Source organism: Danio rerio, chromosome 2, assembly GCF_049306965.1.
Source record: "Danio rerio strain Tuebingen ecotype United States chromosome 2, GRCz12tu, whole genome shotgun sequence".
Classification (NCBI taxonomy): domain Eukaryota; kingdom Metazoa; phylum Chordata; class Actinopteri; order Cypriniformes; family Danionidae; genus Danio; species Danio rerio.
The window spans coordinates 54,534,445-54,555,109 of record NC_133177.1 but is presented as its reverse complement, the minus strand read 5'-3'; the positions used below and the strand labels follow the sequence as shown (position 1 = coordinate 54,555,109).

Sequence of the window (20,665 nt, the reverse complement as noted above, 5' to 3'; positions counted from 1 at the left end):
ACCAGAGAATTTTGTTTCTTATGGTTTGAAAGTCCTTCAGATGCCTTTTGGCAAATTCCAGGCAGAGGATTGGCTTCCGTCTGGCCACTCTACCAGACAGGCCTGATTGGTGGATTGCTGCACAGATGGTTGTCCTTCTGTAAGGTTCTCCTCTCTCCACAGAAGAGTGCTGAAGCTCAGACAGAGTGACCATCTGGTTATTGATCACCTCCCTGACTAAGGCCCTTCTCCCCCGATCACTAAGCTTAGATGGCCGGCCAGCTCTAGGAAGAGTCCTGGTCGTTCCAAACATCTTCCACTTACAGATGATGGAGGCCGCTGTGCTCATTGGAACTTTCAGAGCAGCAGAAATGTTTCTGTAACCTTCTCTAGCCTTGTGCCTCAAGACTATCATGTCTCGGAAGTCTACAGACAATTCCTTTGTCTTCATGCTTGGTTTGTGCTTTGACATGCACTGTCAACTCTGGGACCTTATATAGACAGGTGTATGCCTTTTCAAATCATGTCCAATCAACTGAATTCACCACAGATGAACTCCAATGAAGCTGCTGAAACATCTCAAGAATGATCAGTGAAAACAGAATGTACCTGAGCTCAATTTAGAGCTGTGAATACTGATGTACATGTGATTTTTCAAGGTTTTTATTTTTAATAAATTTGAATTTCAGCAAATCTTTTTTCACACTGTAATTATGGGTTATTGTGTGTAGAATTTTAAGGAATCAAATGAATTGAATCCGTTTTGAAATAAGGCTGTAACATAAAAATGTGAAAAAAGTAAAGTGCTAGGACTACTTTTCAGATGCACTTTATGTTACTGTTAACTTTATAACTATATTGAACTACGTGAAATTAATATACATTACCTGTTTATAGTAAATTATTAAAGTTACTTAAAGTTTTTGTTCAAATGTATTGCTGGAAAATATCTTTTTCCACCATGATGGCTCTTGTACATCGTTTTATTATCTTTTGGTAGAAGCCTGTGTCATTTCTGGTAATAAAAAAAAATTTAAGTCAGAATTTGCCAGCAACACAACGTGCACTACAACATTATATATTACAGTGTAAGTAGTAAGTCAACAAATAACTTCTCCTAATTTCCTAATTCCTAATTAAATATCAGCTGGGCTTCATAAGAAAATAATGCCAAAAACACTTCACTATTTTCTCATTGCTTGACATCTCAATGTTGTCATTTCATCTCAATGTAACATCATATACCCATAAAGCTGCCGTCACATCTACATGCATCATGCGGCATGTGAATAAACTCTAACACCTGTCGTCCTCATAAAACATCATCATATTCAACCCTAATGTGCTCCCCGGAGTGCTTTCTTAATGCCCGCAGACGCCAAGAGGGAAATGGGCCGATCTGAAAGCTTTGAGTGCCAGGACCAACCCAGATCATCAATACAAATCACACCTATCGCCCATCATCTGACACGGGCATTCATCAGGTCGTCCCTAATGTGAACATAAAGCTCAGCGTTTGAATAAGAGCACTTGAAGAGCTCAAATACGCAGATAAAAGAGGAAGAATGTAAGCGCGAGTGCAGATACACAGAGATGCCCTGCGGTCGTGCCTCCCAGGTTGTCATGGAAACAATAGCAGAGGGCATGGATTCTGGAGGCAAGGCCTGCGGGCGCAGTGACGAGCGAGAGTCTGAACAGACACACAGAGAAACAAAGAGAGAAAATAAAGAGGAGGAAACGTATTCATTAAACGCTTTTGCAGTGGTGCACTTTTCATCCGCCTTCAGTCAAATGTGCTGCGAGAATAACTGTTATTATTATTATTAGTCATACGCAGAAAGAGACAAAGCTTTATTTAAAAGTTTTTTTTTTTTTTTTCTAGCAATCTGCTGATTTACAGTGCATCCGGAAAGTATTCATAGTGCTTCACTTTTTACACATTTTCTTATGTTACAGCCTTAATCCAAAATGAAGTAAATTCATTTATTTCCTCAGAATTCTACACACAATACCCCATAATGACAATGTGAAAAAAGTTTTTTTGAAATTGTTGCAAATTTATTAAAAATAAAAACCCTGAAAATACACATGCACAGAAGTATTCACAGCCTTTGCCGTGAAGCTCTAAATTGAGCTCAGGTACATTCTGTTTCCACTGATCATTCTTGAGATGTTTCAGCAGCTTAATTGGAGTTCACCTGTTTTAAATTCAGTTGATTGGACATGATTTGAAAAGGCATACACCTGTCTATATAAGGTCCCAGGGTTGAAAGTGCATGTCAAAGCACAAACCAAGCATGAAGACAAAGGAATTGTCTGTAGACAGGATTGTCTTGACCAGGACTCCACCAGAGTCCACCAGGACTCTTCCTAGAGCTGGCCGGCCATCTAAGCTGAGTGATCGGGGGAGAAGGGCCTTAGTCAGGGAGGTGATTAATAACCCGATGGTCACTTTGTCTGACCTCCAGCGTTCTTCTGTGGAGAGAGGAGAACCTTACAGAAGGACAACCATCTGTGCAGCAATCCACCAATCAGCCCTGTATGGTAGAGTGGCCAGACGGAAGCCACTCCTTGCCAGGAATATGCCAAAAGGCGTCTGAAGGACTCTCAGACCATAAGAAACAAAATTCTCTGGTCTGTTAAGACTAAAATTGAACTCTTTGGCGTGAATGCCTGGCGATACGTTTAGAGAAAACCAGGCACCGCTCATCACTTGGCTAATACCATCCCTACAGTGAAGCATGGTGGTGGCAGCATCATGCTGTGAGGATGTTTTTCAGCAGCAGGAACTGGAAGACTAGTCAGGATAGAGGGAAAGATGAATGCAGCAATGTACAGAGTCATCCTGAATGAAAACCTGCTTTAGAGTGCTCTTGACTGGGGCGACGGTTCATTTTCCAGCAGGACAATGACCCAAAGCACACCCCAAAAATATCAATAGAGTGGCTTCACAACAACTCGGTGAATGTCCTTGAGTGGCCCAGCCAGAGCCCAGACCTAAATCCTATTGAACATCTCTGGAGAGATCTGAAAATGGCTGTACACTGTCGCTTTCCATCACACCTGATAGAGCTTGAGAGCTACTGCACAGAGGAATGGGCAAAAATTCACAAAGAAAAGTATGCCAAGCTTGTGGCATCATATTCAAAAAGACTTGAGGCTGTAATCGCTGCCAAAGGTGCATCAACAAAGTATTGCACAAGGCTTTGTATACTTCTGTGCATGTGATTTTTCAGGTTTCTTATTTTTAATAAATTTGCAACAATTTCAAAAACTCTTTTTCACATTGTCATTATGGGGTATTGTGCGTAGAATTTTGAGGAAATAAATGAATTTATTCTATTTTGGATTAAGGCAGAAAGATAAAAAATATGGAAAAAGTGAAGCACTATGAATACTTTCCGGATGCACTGTATGTGGATTTTAAGAGTTTATTTACCTTATTATGAAACATTTACCTATATATATATATATATATATATGTATGTATATATATATATATATATATATATATATATATATATATATATATATATATATATATATATATATACATATATATTTATTTATATATATATATATATATATATATATATATATATATATATATATATATATATATATATATATATATAAATATAAATAGCTTTTGTTAAGCTCTAAACAATCAGTGAAGTTTTTTTATCAGTTTTGGGTAGAAAAAGGTTTGATTATTCTCCTTTAATTTAAACCATAGAATATTAAAAGTCAGTTAATAGGAATTACTATCATATGACTTCCAGACTGACTGCGTAAGGAACAAGCTTCAACAGAGAATGTACTTCTTAAAGAAACTATTGTCTTTAATGTTGACAGCACATTGTTGATCATGTTTTATAGTGCTTTTATTGAAAGTATTGCAACATTTTGTGTAATCTGTTGGTATGGATATGCTTCTGAGGACCAGAAGAGGTCACTGGGGAGGGTGGTAACCACAGCCAGTAAGTTGTTGGGAATAAAACTAAAGAGCACTGAGTATATATACAAAGAAATAGTACTAAATAAAGCTATCATGATTGTCAATGATGAGACATCATTATAAAACCACTTCCAGTCGTTACCATCATGTCAACGTAAATTCGCAAACCTATTTGTCATTTTTGGGTGAAGTAATCCTTTAAAGTCTCTGTATGTCTTAGGTTTGGTTCCTGTTTTTTTATTATAGTAGTTTCTGAGGCTTACTAATTATGTTCACCTGTTCCTTGTTTGGTTGCTCACTATCCTATATGCATTTATATTCCTGAGTTTATGTCTGTAAGTCGGTAAGCTAATCCTTTAAAGTCTCAGTATATAGGTATAGGCGGTCACATTAAAGTTTGAGCATGCGAAATTCTGTCGTACGGCTCTGCGAAAATGGGCGGGAATAAACAAGCTTATGAGACATTTTTAAAAGTGAGCGATTGCGCCATGTTTTAAATTTCTATCCAGAGATGTCATGTTTTGATCCTCGATTAGTCTCACGAAGTCAAGTGATGCGATTTCGCAGGTCAGAGTTCACCAAGCTTGAACTTTGCACCGCAGCAACCTGCGAAACTTGACGCATGACCCTGCGTTTCCAGTCTGACGCATTCGCATGCGTATGAATGGAAGTCTATGGGAGGAAAAGCCCAGTGTGACCGCAGCCTTAATTAGGTTTGGTTCCTGTTTTTTTAATTACCTTAGTTTCTGAGAGTTACTAATTATGTTCACCTGTTCCTTGTTTGGTTGCTCACTATCCTATATGCATTTATATTCCTGAGTTTGTGGTTGTGTTTTTGCATTCATGTCGAATGCAAACTTATTTGTTTTTCTTGTCATTTTTGGGTAAAATAATCCTTTAAAGTCTCAGTATGTCTTAGGTTTGGTTTCTGTTGTTTTTTAAATTACGGTAGTTTCTGAGTTACATAATGGTCACCTGTTCTTTGTTTGGTTGCTCACTATCCTATATTCATTTATATTCCTGAGTTTGTGGTCATGTTTTTGCATTCATGTCGAATGCAAACCTATTTGTTTTTCTTGTCTTTTTCAGTTATCTGTGAGGGAATAAAGCTGATCCTAAATTCCCCTTGCCTACCTGAAACGCGCCTAAATTATGCCTTAAATTATGCAGCATTCTGAGGTGAGGTGTTCTGCTATCTTTCCAAAGCTTTCACACTTACAGTTTTATCCTAGCAGGCACATAAAAAGTGGCAAAAAGTCTCAGAACCCATATTTTCAGACCGACATATGTATGACCAGAAGCCTTTAAGACTCGTTCACTCTTTTGCAAGGTTAAAATTGTCAGTAAAGTGCAGGAAAACATGATTTTTTTTTAAAGGCACATCTTCTGCGTTCAGCTAAGAGACAAAATGCATGTAAATTGTAGCTCTGCGTGCTCCTCTCCTACAGCAATTGTACGCTTTCTGTACCCTGGGTAGTAATCAGAGATGCAAACATACACGTTTACCCCGTCGTCTTTCATCATTCCTCATCGAAAGTAAACTCACACATACACACTCAGCAAACAGACAGAGCCGCTCATACAGTCTGCGAATCGATTCGAGGCCTGTGTTGATGTGTGTTGCGTGTGCTGGCGTGTCTCCAATTTACCCAGAGAGCCTGGATTTCGGATGGGCCAAATGAATAGACACATCTGCCTGTTATTTAATCGCAGTAGCGCGTCCAGATGCGGTTTGCTGCCATCGATTTTTCTGGTCTCTAAGCACAGATCGATGTATATGTGTGTGCGTTTGCAAGAGGAGCAAACACTGTCCGCAGATTTTTGTAACTTTTTAAGATGCAAATCAATGCATTGTGGGAAACTAAGACTGGATGTCACGAAAACAAGTACAGCTTGCATTCCAGCAGACTATCGTGTGGAATTATATATTTAAAGTTGTGCGTAAAAAAACAAAAGAGTAGCCCATTTATTTGGCATTGTGTCTTTATGAATAATAAATTAATCACATTTGCCCTGAAATGCTCATTACCATAATGGACTCAGGCATTGTTTTGTTTTGGGTCGTTATTCCTCATAATGGCTCTTATCACTGTAACTGTTTCTTTTAGTATGGTTCAAATTAAAGGCAGTTGCGAATTATTATTGCATTACATATTTAGTTGTATTACAGTAATAAGAACAGATTAATTCTTAATTAAATAAAGCAAATATAACATCATAATGATGATCACAAATTAAGCTTTGTTAAGCCAGTTATATATGTATGTTTGATGCATTTTACCCCAGAGTTATAAGAAACTGTATTGTGCATAGAGAGGAAAATAAATCATGTGGTTTTATTTTCATAACTATTAAACTAACACAGTTTGCCCTCAAATTCTCGTTACCATAATACACCTAGCTATGTTTTAACAATTTTTTTTCCTTCATTTTTTCCTCATTACTGTAATAGGTCACATTTTATTTTGATGGTCCGTTTGTTGAATTTAAGTTGCATTGCATCTACGTGCCAACTAATACTCATTAGATTATAAGTAGACTGTTAGGTTGGGGTTTAGGGTTAGTGTAAGTTGACATGCTTGGAAAATTTCTTACAGTCAGTTAAATGTCTGTTGACTGAGCAGTATCAACAGATATTAAGCAGACAGACAGTCTACTAATACTCGAATGGACCATTAAAATATAGGGCCCTATCATACACCCGGCGCAAGGCGCGGCGCAATGGTCTTTTGCTACTTTCAGCTCGGCGCAAGGGTCATTTTGAGGTGTTGCGCCACACTGTTTAAATAGCAAATGCATTTGCGCTCAAATGTGCGCCCATAGGTGTTCTGGTCTAAATTAAGCAGGCGTGTTTTGGCGCAAAGTGCGCCTGGCTTACACACTACACACAAGATGTAGAGCAATACGCAAATATCTTTACATATGAAAAAGATAAAATATATTAACGATATATATAATAAGGATTTATATAGGATATAAATATGAATGATTAAAATATCACAAAACATATTAATTTCTAGCCTACATGAATTTTAAAACCACTGCCTTCATACTTTCTTCATCTCGGGAGGCTTTTTCAGTTCAATTAATTTGCTTTTGTATAATGTTATTATTATTAGCAGAATTATTTATTATACCCATATTTATATTTGTTTTATTAAAAACAAGCTTAGATTTGCCCACCTGTCAAATTTTAGACCATATGGGGCATGGCAGGTGTATTTGGAAATAACTCAGTGTTTTGACCACACTTTGTTATTATTGTTCATTTATTAGTTTGCTGGAAATTAGAACTGAATTTAGAAATAGTTTTGAAACAAATCTTTGCGCTTAACAAACAAAATTAATTATTTATAGGCTAATTGATGTCTGTGCGTAAAGGTTTCCCTATCCACGAGAGCAAAAGCAAAAGTGAACTTACTTTACGTTATGTTAATAGCAAATGCGCTTATGGCGCGACGCAGCTGGCTCTTAAAGGGAATGGGAGATGAGACTCTGATTGGTTTATTCTCAAAACACAACCATAACTCATTAAGAAAATAAACTCAACCCTTTTAGATCATGCGCCACGGCGCAAAGCGGATTTTCCCGTCCTTAAATTAGCAAAAATACAATCTGACACGCCCTGAAAGCGTTTGCACCCTGCGTTTTGCGCTCTGCGCATGGACCGTCAAAATAGAGCCCATAGTGTTACCCTGTAATAAAGTACAGAAGAAATTGTAACAATTATTTATTTTGCCATTTAATTTAAATACAGTGCAATAAGATAATAAAATTATTACTATTAGATATTATTCATTCATTCATTTTCCTTCGGGTTAGTCCCTTTATTCATCAGGGGTCGCCACAGTGGACTGAACCGCCAACCTATCCAGCATGTGTTTTACGCAGCGGATACCCTTCCAGCTGCAGTTAGGCATGGGCCATTATAAGTTTCAGATGGTATGATAACCTTGGATAAAAATATCTCGGTATCACGGTATTGTACTTACTGCTGTAAAATATGCAATTTGAAAATGTCTTATGCCGAGTTCAGACTGCATGATTTTCAAAGTAGTCGTGTCACAGTTGTTTTCACACTGCATGACTATCTGGACTAGCGTTTTGACGCTGCTTTGTTTACACTGCAAGATGGATCGGCGACTGGGGCTTTCACATTGCATTACTTTACAATAGGGAGAATCGCCGACAACTTTGTTTAAACTGCGTCTCACAGCCAAAAACATGTAGTATATCTTTTGCTATTAACTACATAATGAGAAAGAAGCCTTTAATGGGGTAGAACATGTACTTGTTTCCTCACCTGGGTTTGAAGGGGATTAGCAATTTCTCCTGAACTTTCTTTTTTAACAGACACGGGTGCTCCTGTCAAACCTTCACTACTTTTACCTCCATTTCTTGGGTCCAAATAAACCAAAAAAGAGCGCTTTTAACTTCTCCCTTAACCTCCCGCTGACCTGCAGGTACACACTCAAGTGAATGCTGCTCTCTCGCCTATTGGCTGTAAGCGACAATGTTATTTTTTAGTCAAAACTCATTTCACACAGCATGATTTGAATAGCTGACAGCTCCAGACATTTCGCATGCCACACTGCGTTGCCCTTGTTCTGTAGACTATCGAAACAGAATATAGCTTTATTCATTCATTTATTTTATTTTTGGCTTAGTCTGTTTATTAATGTGGGGTCGCCACAGCTGAATGAACCGCCAACTTATCCAGCATGTTTTTACACAGCGGATGCCCTTCCAGCCACAACCCATCTCTGGGAAAAAAATATAGCTTAAAAGGGTTAATAATTTTGACCTTAAAATGGTTCTTAAAAATTAAAAATTTTTAATATTTTTACTCTAGAATATTTTATTTCTAGCCGAAATAAAAACAAATAAGACTTTCTCCAGAAGAAAAAATATTATCAGACATACTTTGAAAATTTCCTTGCTCTGTTAAACATCATTTGGGAAATATTTAAAAAAGAAAAAAAATTAAATGCGGGCTAATAATTCTGACTTAGCTGTATATCCGCTAATCATACATATATCTCCTAGACTTGACTTGTGGCTGCTCACAAACCTCAAATGCTCCTAACACATGTCTGGTGTTGTAACATTAGAGGATCCACACGTGTGCAGAGCCTCTCTGGCTGATTTTATCGATCTGCGCTCTATTATTCAGCGCACGCTCATGTACGTGTGACACCGAGCTTGTGCTTCTATGCTGGACTTTCAACCAATACAGTCCGATAAGCCTGAAAAGAAACCAGCATCATCACTAAATCACCTGTAGCTCCACTTCCAGCTCTGAGCGCTCACTGCCATTTACTCCACTTTGTGCACATTTATCAGCGATATAGAGGAAAACTGCATCTCAGATCCTCAGCCGATATGTCTTTACACCAATAATGGCAGATTCTGTGCATGCTGGGAGTTCATGTTTTAGAGCAAAAGATTCAATGCACTTGATAATAGCACTGCCATGATAGAGAATACTGGCTGTGAAGGAACGGTGTTCAGCCTGAGTCATTACATTTCACTGCACACTTTCTCTATTAATCTTGTTTAAGAGGTCTTGACATGTAAAATCAAAGTTGCCTTGAATTTTTTCGTGAGATCATTGTTTATACAGAGCGTTCTCGGGGTCTTTAAAAGGATTAAAAGTTGATAAATCAATTTAGAGAAACTTAAGGCCCTTAGAAAGTCTTAAATGCTGTGAGTAGAGCTGGGCGATGTTGACCAATTTGGCATTGTGCAATGTGAAACATCGCGATGGACGATGGCATCGTCGTCATAGGTGGAGGAGAATTAATTATTTATAAATAGCTAATTAATTCATAAATAATTAATTATTTTTAACCCATTTTAACAACCTGACCCCCATGCTCTTTGTTTTACCCATAAACAAATCATAATTAAATAAAGATAAGCTGCACACAAATTACCACCTGTCAATCTCTTTTTCCGCAGGAGGTTGGTCGGTCTCTAAAAAAGGTCCACAACCAACAGTATATGAGGTTTTCACTAAAATGACTAAGTACAAGCGTGAAAGTGAAAGACTGAAGCAGTGAAAAGAGGCTGTGACTAGTTACCTGAACAAAAGACTCGTTAGATGGACCCAAGATTAATAAAATATCATGTTTAAACTATCGTAAGACGTGATCCAGAGGTACATCCTTGATAAACTGTCCGACGTGCACTGCTCTCTGGAGCTCAGACGAGCGCATGACAGTGAGTGTGTGTGGCAGCTGTGTGGCTGTGTGTGTGGTCAGGTGATGTGCCTCGTTTACACTAATGCGTTTTCAGCGGACGGAGGGTTGTTCAGAAATGCTAGATAAAACACGGTGTGGATGTGGATCATTTTACGTATTAAAAATAAACAGGGCCTAAGTGTATATTTTTTATGAGCGGGTTTGCGACAGGGGCAGGGCGGAGGATCGGCGATGCCGGCTCAGCATCGTGTTGTCTATTGGCCATCGGCGATGGACAATGGCATCGTCTATTGGCCCAACCCCAAGACAAGGGGCTCTATTTTGACGGTCCATGCGCAGAGCGCAAAACGCAGGGCGCAAACACTTTCAGGGCGTGTCAGAACGCATTTTTGCTAATTTAAGGACGTGAAAATGCGCTTTACGCCATAGCAAAAAAAAGGGTTGAGTTTATTTTCTTAATGAGTTATAGGTGTGTTTTGAGAATAAACCAATTAGAGTCTCATCTCCCATTACCTTTAAGAGTCAGCTGCGTCGCACCATAAGCACATTCGCTATTTTCGCTATCTAGAACTGAATTTAGAAATAGTTTTGAAACGAATATTTGCGCTTAATAAACTAAATTAATTATGTGTAGGCTAATGGATGTCTGTGCATAGAACACATTTCCCTATCCACAAGAGTGAAAGTGAAAGTACAGAATGAGGAGGCTCACTCTCTGCGCCGTAGATGCTCAGTTTAACTGTTTTCTCGCTAGTGAAATGTTCAGTTTTTCCACTTACAAAGTCTGCCATGTTAATAGCAAATGCGCTATGGCGCAACGCATCTGACTCTTAAAGTTATTGGGAGATGAGACTCTGATTGGTTTATTCTTAAAACACACCTATAACTAATTAAGAGAATAAGCTCAACCCTGTTAGACCATGCACCACGGCGCAAAGCGGATTTTTCCATCCTTAAATTAACAAAAGTGAATTCTGACACGCCCTTAATGCTCTTGTGCCCTGCTCTTTGGACTTTGCGCATGGCTCGTCAAAATAGAGCCCTCAGTGTGATTCAATGTTCTAATATACTCACAACCCAGTTATTTTTTGTATAAAGCAGTTATATACTGAGAACAAACATTCAGGCGGCGTCCACACTCTTGAGAATGAGGTTTTGATGAATATGGAAATATATGCTTCAGTTCAGAAAGCATCTGATCATGGCAATGTATGAAAATGTTTGCACAATATTTGCTTTTCAGAGGTATCATACCGACGTGATGGTAATGCTATGTGAGACTAGTTTGAATAGATCCTTTTTTGTTTTTCCTCTGGAGAAATGTATTTCTGTTTGGCTGGAATAATAAAAAGCTGTTAGTTCAGTTTTAGTTTATTTAAGAAATTAGTTACAAATTTGTTTTATGTTTTAAAATACACTGAATAAAACGCTTGGGAAATATTTAACCCTTGTGCACTGTTCAAATTTACTTTGATGTGTTCAGGATGAAAACATCCACTGAATTAGACTGCTGTACAAATGCATCAGATTATTATTATTATTATTTATTGTTTTGCAGAAATCTGTTAATCAACCTCAGGCATGATCAAAACTACTAAATGTTTTTAAAAATTACAGAATTTTAACATTATGGGCTCTATTTTGACGGTCCATGCGCAGAGCGCAAAACGCCGGGCGCAAACGCTTTCAGGGCGTGTCAGAGCGCATTTTTGCTAATTTACGGATGGGAAAATGCGCTTTGCGCCAAGGCGCATGAGCTAAAAGTGTTGAGTTTATTTTCTCAATGAGTTATAGGTGTGTTTTGAGAATAAACCAATTAGAGCCTCATCTCCCATTCCCTTTAAGACCCTGCTGCGTCGCGCCAAGAGCGCATTCGCTATTTACAGGACGCAAAGTAACTCTAAGTGAAAAAAATTTGCATTTCACAAGCAAACAGTTGACAGTTGACAGTTTTTTAACAGAAAACTGTTAAACAGAGCATCTACTGTGTGAGAATGAGAGATAATGGAACTACTTTCACTTTCGCTCTTGAATAGGGAAACCTTTACGCACAGACATCAATCAGCCTATAAATAATTAATTTAATTTGTTAAGCGCAAAGATTTGTTTCAAAACTATTTCTAAATTCAGTTCTAATTTCCAGCAAACGAATAAATGAACAATATTGACCAAGAGTGGTCAAAATACTGAGTTTTTTCCAAATACACCTGCCATGCCCCATATGGTCTAAAACCTGACAGGTGAGCAAATCTAAGCTTGTTTTTATTAAAACAAATATAAATATGGATATAATAAATAATACTGATAATAATAATAACATTATACAAAAGCAAATTGTTATGAATGAACTCAAAAAGCCTCCCGAGATGAAGAAGACATAAAAGCAGTGATTTTTCATATTTATGTAGGCTAGTAAATAATATGTTTTGTAATATTTTAATCCTTTATATTTATATTCTATATCTATTCTTATTATATCCTATATATATCCTTAATATTTAAATGTTTTCATATGTAAAGATATTTGCCTATTGCTCTCTTGTGCGTAATAAGCAGTGCGTAAGCGAGGCGCAACTCTGAGCTGGAGTTTAGACCGGGTTAGTTTTGGTCTAATGAAAAATCTATTATAGTTTCTCAAAATAGCGACGCGCCAGCAGTGCGCCTCAGAACGCCTCCCTTTTTAGACCAGAACGCCTATGGGCGCACAAATGAGCGCTAATGCATTTGCTATTTAAACAGCGTAGCGCAACGCCTCAAAACCACTCTTGCGCCAAGCTCAAACTAGCAAAAGACTATTGCGCCGCGTCTTGCGCCACACTGCGCCGGGTGTATGATAGGGCCCTTAAATTGCCAAATTCACAAATGACGTCACTGATTTGCTAAAAAAAAAAAAACACACACACACAGCATGATGTATTTTCGATATAAAAATTGTGGACAGGATTTTTGTTTGCCGTTTATCACAGTCTTGGACATGTGAACGATTAGTAACATCATTGGCTTTGATGCATTGTTAGGATTTTCAGTCCTAAAGATGTCGATCTTGGTGGGTTTTTATTTTTCAAGCACAAATAATTTTGTCCCAAATGAGCATAAAAAGTTAGGAAAGCATTCAAATGCTTGCATTATACCACTAGATCTGTGCATTTGTGACACATGCCCTTATTATGGGGGGCATATGCCTTATTTTCACATCCCAATGTTGACTGGTATGCTTAATAGAAGGCTCACCAGTCCAACTCCACAATTATACACGCACGGATAGAAGACGAGACATGGGACGATAACTGTTTTCAAGGTATACCGCGGTTTGGACTTTTCTGTAACACCGTAGGTATGTGTATGATTTATTTTTTTTATTTTTATTTTTTTAGGACAACAGTATCTCCAGCAGAAAAGATATCCAAAGATGCTGTTTTAAATAGCAAAGAAATCAGTGTTTATGAAGTAATGAAGACAGTAGAGGTCAATGGTTCATTTGAATAATTTAGCCTGACATGTTTACATGTTTTTGTTCTGCGGGAGGAACCCGGAGAAAACCCACGCTAACCCAGGGAGAACATGCAAAACTCCACACAGAAATGCCGACTTGGCTAGGTAAGATCTGAGCCAGTGACGTTCTTGCTGTGAGGTGAATGATGCTAACCATTGGGCCTCCTTGCAGCCCTGACAAGGAAAGGGAAGGAGTAGGGGTGGAAGGGGGGATACTTCAAGATGAAGGTGGCTAAGGTAAGATACTCTGGTTATTTTATAGTGATTTATGGATCGTCTGATTGGTGAATCATGCGTTAACTAATGAGGACCAGCTGTTATCAATCATAAGCGCATGCTCCTCTTGAAATTAGTTTATAAACAAACTTCACTTAAAATAAAATATTTTGTGTTCAAAGGGGAGAAAAGTTTAGTTGTGTTTTTTGCCCAGACATTTAAAAATAATATGTTTTAGAGCAGTAATCACAATACTGTGAAACCGTGAGAATTTTATACAAGGTTATCATATCATCAGATTCTAATACCGGCCCATTTCTAATGGAAAATACGTCATTTTGTGTATTTCTTTCAAAAAATTTGTGACATTTAATAATTTTTCAATTAAAATGGGAAAATTCTGTAATTTTTAAAAAGCGTTTAGTAGTTTTGATCAGGACGGAGTTTGATTAAACAGATTTATGCAAAACTAATATTTTTTCTGATGCATTTTTACAGCACTTTAATCTCTAACATAAAGAAAGGGTGGTAAATTGAAGTATGTTGAGTTTTATTTTTTTAATTCAAAGCATTTTCTCAAAATATGTGTCAAAATAAGATGTGCCACCAAAAAACATTCCGCTAGCTGACACACAGAAAAAGGCCAAACTGAGACTCAAAATCACCCTAGAGTGGATGTAAACATCTCCAACAGCACAAAGGGGTAACAAAAGAATTCAAATTTCAAGTACATTCAAGTTTATTTATGTATAGCGCTTTTTATAATATTTATTGTTTCAAAGCAGCTTTTCAAAAGGTGCACATTATTGCATTACAACATAGATCTCAAACTCATTTCCTGGAGGGCCGCAGCTCTGCACAGTCTTTCTCCAACCGTGATCAAACACAGCTGATCCAACTAATAACAGTGTTCATGACTCTTTTAAATAATCACCTCAATTATTTAGACCAGCTGTATTTGATAGGCCTGGAGCAAAACTGTGCAGTCTGCGGCCCTCCCGGAATTGAGTGAGAGACCTATGTATTACAATCTAAATCAGTAGGAGCACATTTTTGCATTACATTGCATTACAATAAGTGTCAGAATTATTAGCCCCCCTTTGAATAATTTTTCTTCTTTAAATATTTCCCAAATTGTGTTTAACAGCAAGGAAATTTTCACACTATGTCTGATCATTTTTTTTTCTTCTGTGGAAAGTCTTAGATTTATTTCAGCTAAGTAAAAGCAGCTTTTAATTTTTTAAGAACTATTTTAAGATCATATTAACCCCTTTAAGCGATATTTTTTCTATATTTTTTGTCTACAGGACAAACTATAGTTATACAATAACTTGCCTGATTACCCTAACCTGCCTAGTTAACCTATATAACCCAGTTAAGCCTTTAAAAGTCACTTTAAGCTGTATAGAAGTGTGGGTAACACTTTATAATAACTACACACTATAAATCATTTATTAAGCATTAGCAAAGAGTAAATTAATTATGTCAAGCATTAACTCTACATTAATAGGCGTTAGTAAGCAGTTTATAACTGCAGCTACAAATGCTCTATTCTTGACTTACAAACATATTTATAATGTGCTTAATAATTTTACTTTCATACTTTGTTAATGATTTATTTGTCATTACTAAATTAAGTATTGCATTATTTACAAACCAGTTGTATTTAAGAGTAGTTGAGGGTTTTTAGGATCATTCAGAATGAGTTAGTAAATGATTATTAAACTATGGAAATCAATGTTTATATGTCTTATTATTCAGGCATATATTAATGGTTAATTTGTATGTTAATAAATGCTTTATTAACTCAACTTTATGCAGTTTTGTGACCTAATCTAAAGTGAGGACTATTTATGCTTTTTAAATCCCTTATAAATGACAAATAAAGGCTCAGTTAAATTCTAAACAGGAAAAATGACAAACTATATTATTCAAATGAAACTGTACTTCAAATAAAAAATAAATCTTTGCAACCTTATCTAAAATCAGTGTAGAGTTTAAACATTGAATCTTATTATATTGTTAAATTATTATATTGTTGTTGTTTTATCCAGTTGGATGTCATATTTTGATACTCCTGTTATTCAGCAATGTTTAAACTTCACAGTAATTTTGCTTTTTAGAAAGATTGCAAAGATTATTGTTCATTTAATTCTGAGCCTTTAATTGTCATTTATAAGGGATTTATAAAGCATAAATAGTCCTCACTTTAGATTAGGTCACAAAACTGCATGAAGTTGAGTTAATAAAGCATTTATTAACATATTAGTTAACTATTAATATATGCCTGAATAATAAGACATATAAATGTTGATTTCAATAGTTTATTAATCATTTACTAACTCATTCTGAATGATCGTAAAAACCCTCAACTACTCTTAAATACAACTGGTTTGTAAATAATGCAATACTTAATTTAGTAATGAAAATAAATCATTAACAATGTATGAAAATACAATTAATAAGCGTGTTATATAGGTGCTTATAAGTCAAGAATAGAGCATTTGTAGCTGCATTTATAAACTGCTTATTAACGTTTATTAAAGTAGAGTTATTGCTTAACAAATAATGAATTCACTAGATGCTAATGCTTAGTAAATGATTCATAGTGTGTAGTTATTATAAAGTGTTACCGAAGTGTCTTGTAAAATAGTCAAATATTATTCACTGTCATCATGGCAAAGATAAAAGAAATCAGTTATTATGAGTTAAAACTATTATGTTATTAGATATGTTAAAACTACTATGTTTTGAAATGTGTTGAAAAAACTCTTATCTCTGTTAAACAGAAATTGGGGGAAAAATAAGCAAGGAGGCTAATAATTTAGGGGGGGGGCTAATAATTCTGACTTCAAGTGCATATCAAAAACACACACACATTAAACACGTAATGATTAAAAGCAACAAACTCACTAAATGACCTCGAAATCAATAAATATAAACTACTTTGACAAAGCTATCAGTCAAAAAAAAAACATGTTATTTTTTTTCATTACAGACTCCCAAAATAATCAGAAAGACATGACCAAGCAGACAAATGCATCTCAATATGAGTCAGTTTGTGCTAATTTCATCTTTCCATTGCCATGCGCATATGGATTTCCTGTACGCCTGCCATAACCGGAGTCTGACATTCAGCGTCTGTCGCAAAACAACTGACATATTGCATCGCATGCGCTCAAACTGTTGTCTGCCTGTTGTTGCCTTTGTGCTGTAGTGAGTTTGAAGTTTGCATTCATTTGCATTAATTGTACTACATTAACCAGCGTTTATTAATAGCACTCGGAAGTGACATAATAAAACATACAATTATGAACACATTTGGTATGCAGATTATAATATTGGGTAAAGAAAATATGCTTTCTTTATTCTAAATAATTCTCATGAAAATTATTTAAATTGCAATGTGTTTACAAACATATATTCAGATCACTGCTGGGTGATCTTAAAGGGATAGTTCACCCAAAAATGTACTCTATTTACTCACCCTCCTTTGGTTATATGAGTATTTCCTCTGTTAAACACAAGAGAAGATATTTTAAAGAATGAACAAAACTGGTAACCATTGGCATCCATAGAAAAAACCAATAGCATGGAAGTCAATGGTTACAGGTTTCCATCATTCTTCAAAATATCTTCTTTTGTGTTCAGCAGAAGAAAGAAACTCAAACATGATTTGGAAAAAGTGAAAGGACTCCAAATGATGACAGGATGTTCCTTTCTGAGTGAACTAACCCTTTAATGATGTTGGATTTACAGTATTGCACATCATATCACAATGCAGAATATGAGCATATGCAAAGATTAGCATCATCACAACAGCAGACAGGAGTGTATCACTACTTCTCTCTGAGGTGTGTTGTGGAAAGCCAGCAGTGCACGTGCTATGCGTTGAATTAAACAAAGTGTTTTAAAAGTCTGAGTATGCAGAGTATCCGTCGGAGGATTATTAAGAGACAGCAACATTTCCTACCTCCAGTATGAGGACTCGGTGCTCTGTCGGGCTTGTTTTCGGGCTCAATTCAGATGCACATGAATGAAATATCAATCCACGTCTGCACGGCGAACAAAGCGGCATTTGAGCTGCGATCCGAAAGGCCACCGCTCCGTCCTGCCATCCTCACTCGCGGATGCTGGAATATTCCCGTGTCACATGCCGGACCGAAATATCACATATTAGATAATATCGCAGCAATATCGGAGCGATAAGAGACCGAAATGATGCTCAGTATCCCGGTGAAATGGGTTAAAGAGCTTCCTTCAAACCCGCGGTTCCCTTATGAGCTCAGCTGAGACGAACATACACATCTCTCTCTCTCTCTCTCTCTCTCTCTCTCTCTCTCTCTCTCTCTCTCTCTCTCTCTCTCTCTCTCTCTCTCTATTTCTCTATTGTTCAGTATCTGATTCGTAATGCTTGAATCGTTCATTCGGCGCGTTTCCGTTCATCTCCGATTAGTCACGCGAAAAAAATGTCAAAGTAAATAATAAAAAAATGCTGTTTTGTTTATTAAAGCTGCTAAATGCATAAAACAGCATATACCACCCACTCCATTATTTATTTATTATTTATTTGGTTGTTTTGTAGGTTTAAGTAAGAAATAAATGTACGTTACACAACAATACAATGGACTTAATATTAATAATAATTAAAATAAAATATTGCTGCATAAAACTTAAATAAGGTATATATATATATATATATATATATATATATATATATATATATATATATATATATATATGTGTGTATGTATATATATATATATATATATATATATATATATATATATATATATATATATATATATATATATATATATATGTATATATAGGCCTAGTATACTAGATATTTTCATTCATTTGTTGGATGCCCTCCCAGATGCAACCCATAGCACTGGTTCGAGCTTCGGCTGGGTCAGTTGGCATTTCTATGTGGAGTTTGCATGTTCTCCTCGCGTTCGCGTGGGTTTCCTCTGGGTGCTGCGGTTTCCCCCACAAGTCCAAAGACATTCACTATAGGTGAATTGAATAAACTAAATTGGCCGTAGTGTATGAGTGTGTATGAATGAGTGTGTTTGGATGTTTCCCGGTTCTGGGTTGCAGCAGGAAGGGCATCTGCTGCGTAAAACATATGCTGGATAAGTTGGCTGTTCATTTCTCTGGGGCGACCCCTGATGAATAAAAGGTCTAAGCGGAAGGCAAATGAATGAATGAATAACTAAATATATAATTATATATCCAGTGCATTAGATATTTAATTGGATTTTACTTTGAATATAGATTAAAAGTTCATCAGAATACAATACATTAGTAGTAGGCAATATCATATTCATCGCCATCAGCATTATTTTTATTATTATTTTATTATGATTATTATTTCTACAACTACTACAATATTAAATGTAGTGTGTGCCTCTATTAATATTTCAGTGTTTTTTGTAACATTTGTAGTTTTCCTCTGCCATTACTGACTGACACCTTTTCAGCTCCAAAGAATTCACACAATTCAGCACCAAGGACAGCGACACACTGCCAAAATACCTAAGATTCTGCAGCAAAATATAAAATGCACAACATGAACAACAGTCATGATTCATTAAAATGTCATTCAGTGAAACAATAATTTATATATTTGATTCTAAAAAAAAATCCCCAAAATACTCTAAATATATCTTTATACTTCATTAATATCCATTGTAATCATCCATGGCATTATCCAATTGTCAGTAATAAATTTTCATGATAAAAATGTAGCTTGATCAATTATTTTTCATGTATTTTAATAAGTGTAGATCAGAATTATTATGTTATGTCATTTTTACATAAGTATATCTGTTACATAAGTATATCTATTAAACAGTAAAACCGTCATGTTTTATTCAAGGTACATTTTTAAATTGGATTAGGTGAAAGATTTTGGGTTTTGATTTTAAACTCTTCCATTAAATTTCCTTTAAAGCAAAAAAAAAATTAAGATTATTTTTTCAGTGCATTGAATAAATTTACACTTTGAGCCAACCTAAAAATTGCTCTAATTTGTTACAGCTAAATATTTTAGTTTTTCGCACAATATAAGTTTGGTTCAAACTTTAAAATTTAGTTTAATTTCAATCAAAAATATTTATTCTGCCCAATGAAAAAAATATATAATGACTCAAAAGTAAAGTATTGCTTTTATAGACCATAATAAATAATTTTCATTACTTTGGTTCAACATAACCTCATAATCCAAATAAAGTTGCACTTTGAACAAAACTACAACCTCAAATCAGAAAATATTGTGACAGTGGAAAACGCAAATGAAAAAAAAAGATATTTCTAAATTAACTCTGACTTGTATTTCATTCATTTTTTCAAAATAAATACATATTCCAACTTTGGTTCTTGCAACACATTTTCAAAAGTTGGAACAGTAAAGCATTTACCACTTTGTAGTGTTGCCATTCCTTTTCACAACACTTAAAAGACATTTAGGGACTGAAGACAACAAGTGATTTCAGGAGTAATTTTGTCCCGTTCTTCCTACAATCAAGTCTTTAGGTGGTCAACAGTACGGAGTCTTTGTTGTCACATTTTGCGCTTCAAAATGTGCCACACAATCTCGATTGGACACAGATCGGGACTGCAGACAGGCCAGTTAAGTACCTGTATCCTCTTCCTCTGCAGCCAGGATTTTTTAATGTGTGGTGTATATGGTTTTGCATTGTCTCATTTAAATATGCATGAGCGTCCTTGGAAAAGATATAAAGTATTATACTAAAACTATTACAGAAGTGTTGAACATTTTTGGGCAAAAATTCAAAACTTTTTATCCATG

The 20,665-nt window shown here is 35.9% G+C and overlaps 1 protein-coding gene across 2 annotated transcripts in view; it reads right to left on the bottom strand.

The window, feature by feature from the left end:
• lrrc24 (leucine rich repeat containing 24) overlaps positions 1-18,129 on the bottom strand; it is a 65,793-nt gene extending 47,664 nt beyond the window's left edge. For both annotated transcript variants that reach the window (XM_009298884.5, XM_689059.9), the window contains exon 1: positions 17,822-18,129. The gene's annotated coding sequence lies outside the window, so the exon portion shown is untranslated. The remainder of the gene's footprint in view (positions 1-17,821) is intronic.
• Between the last annotated feature and the right edge of the window lie 2,536 nt (positions 18,130-20,665).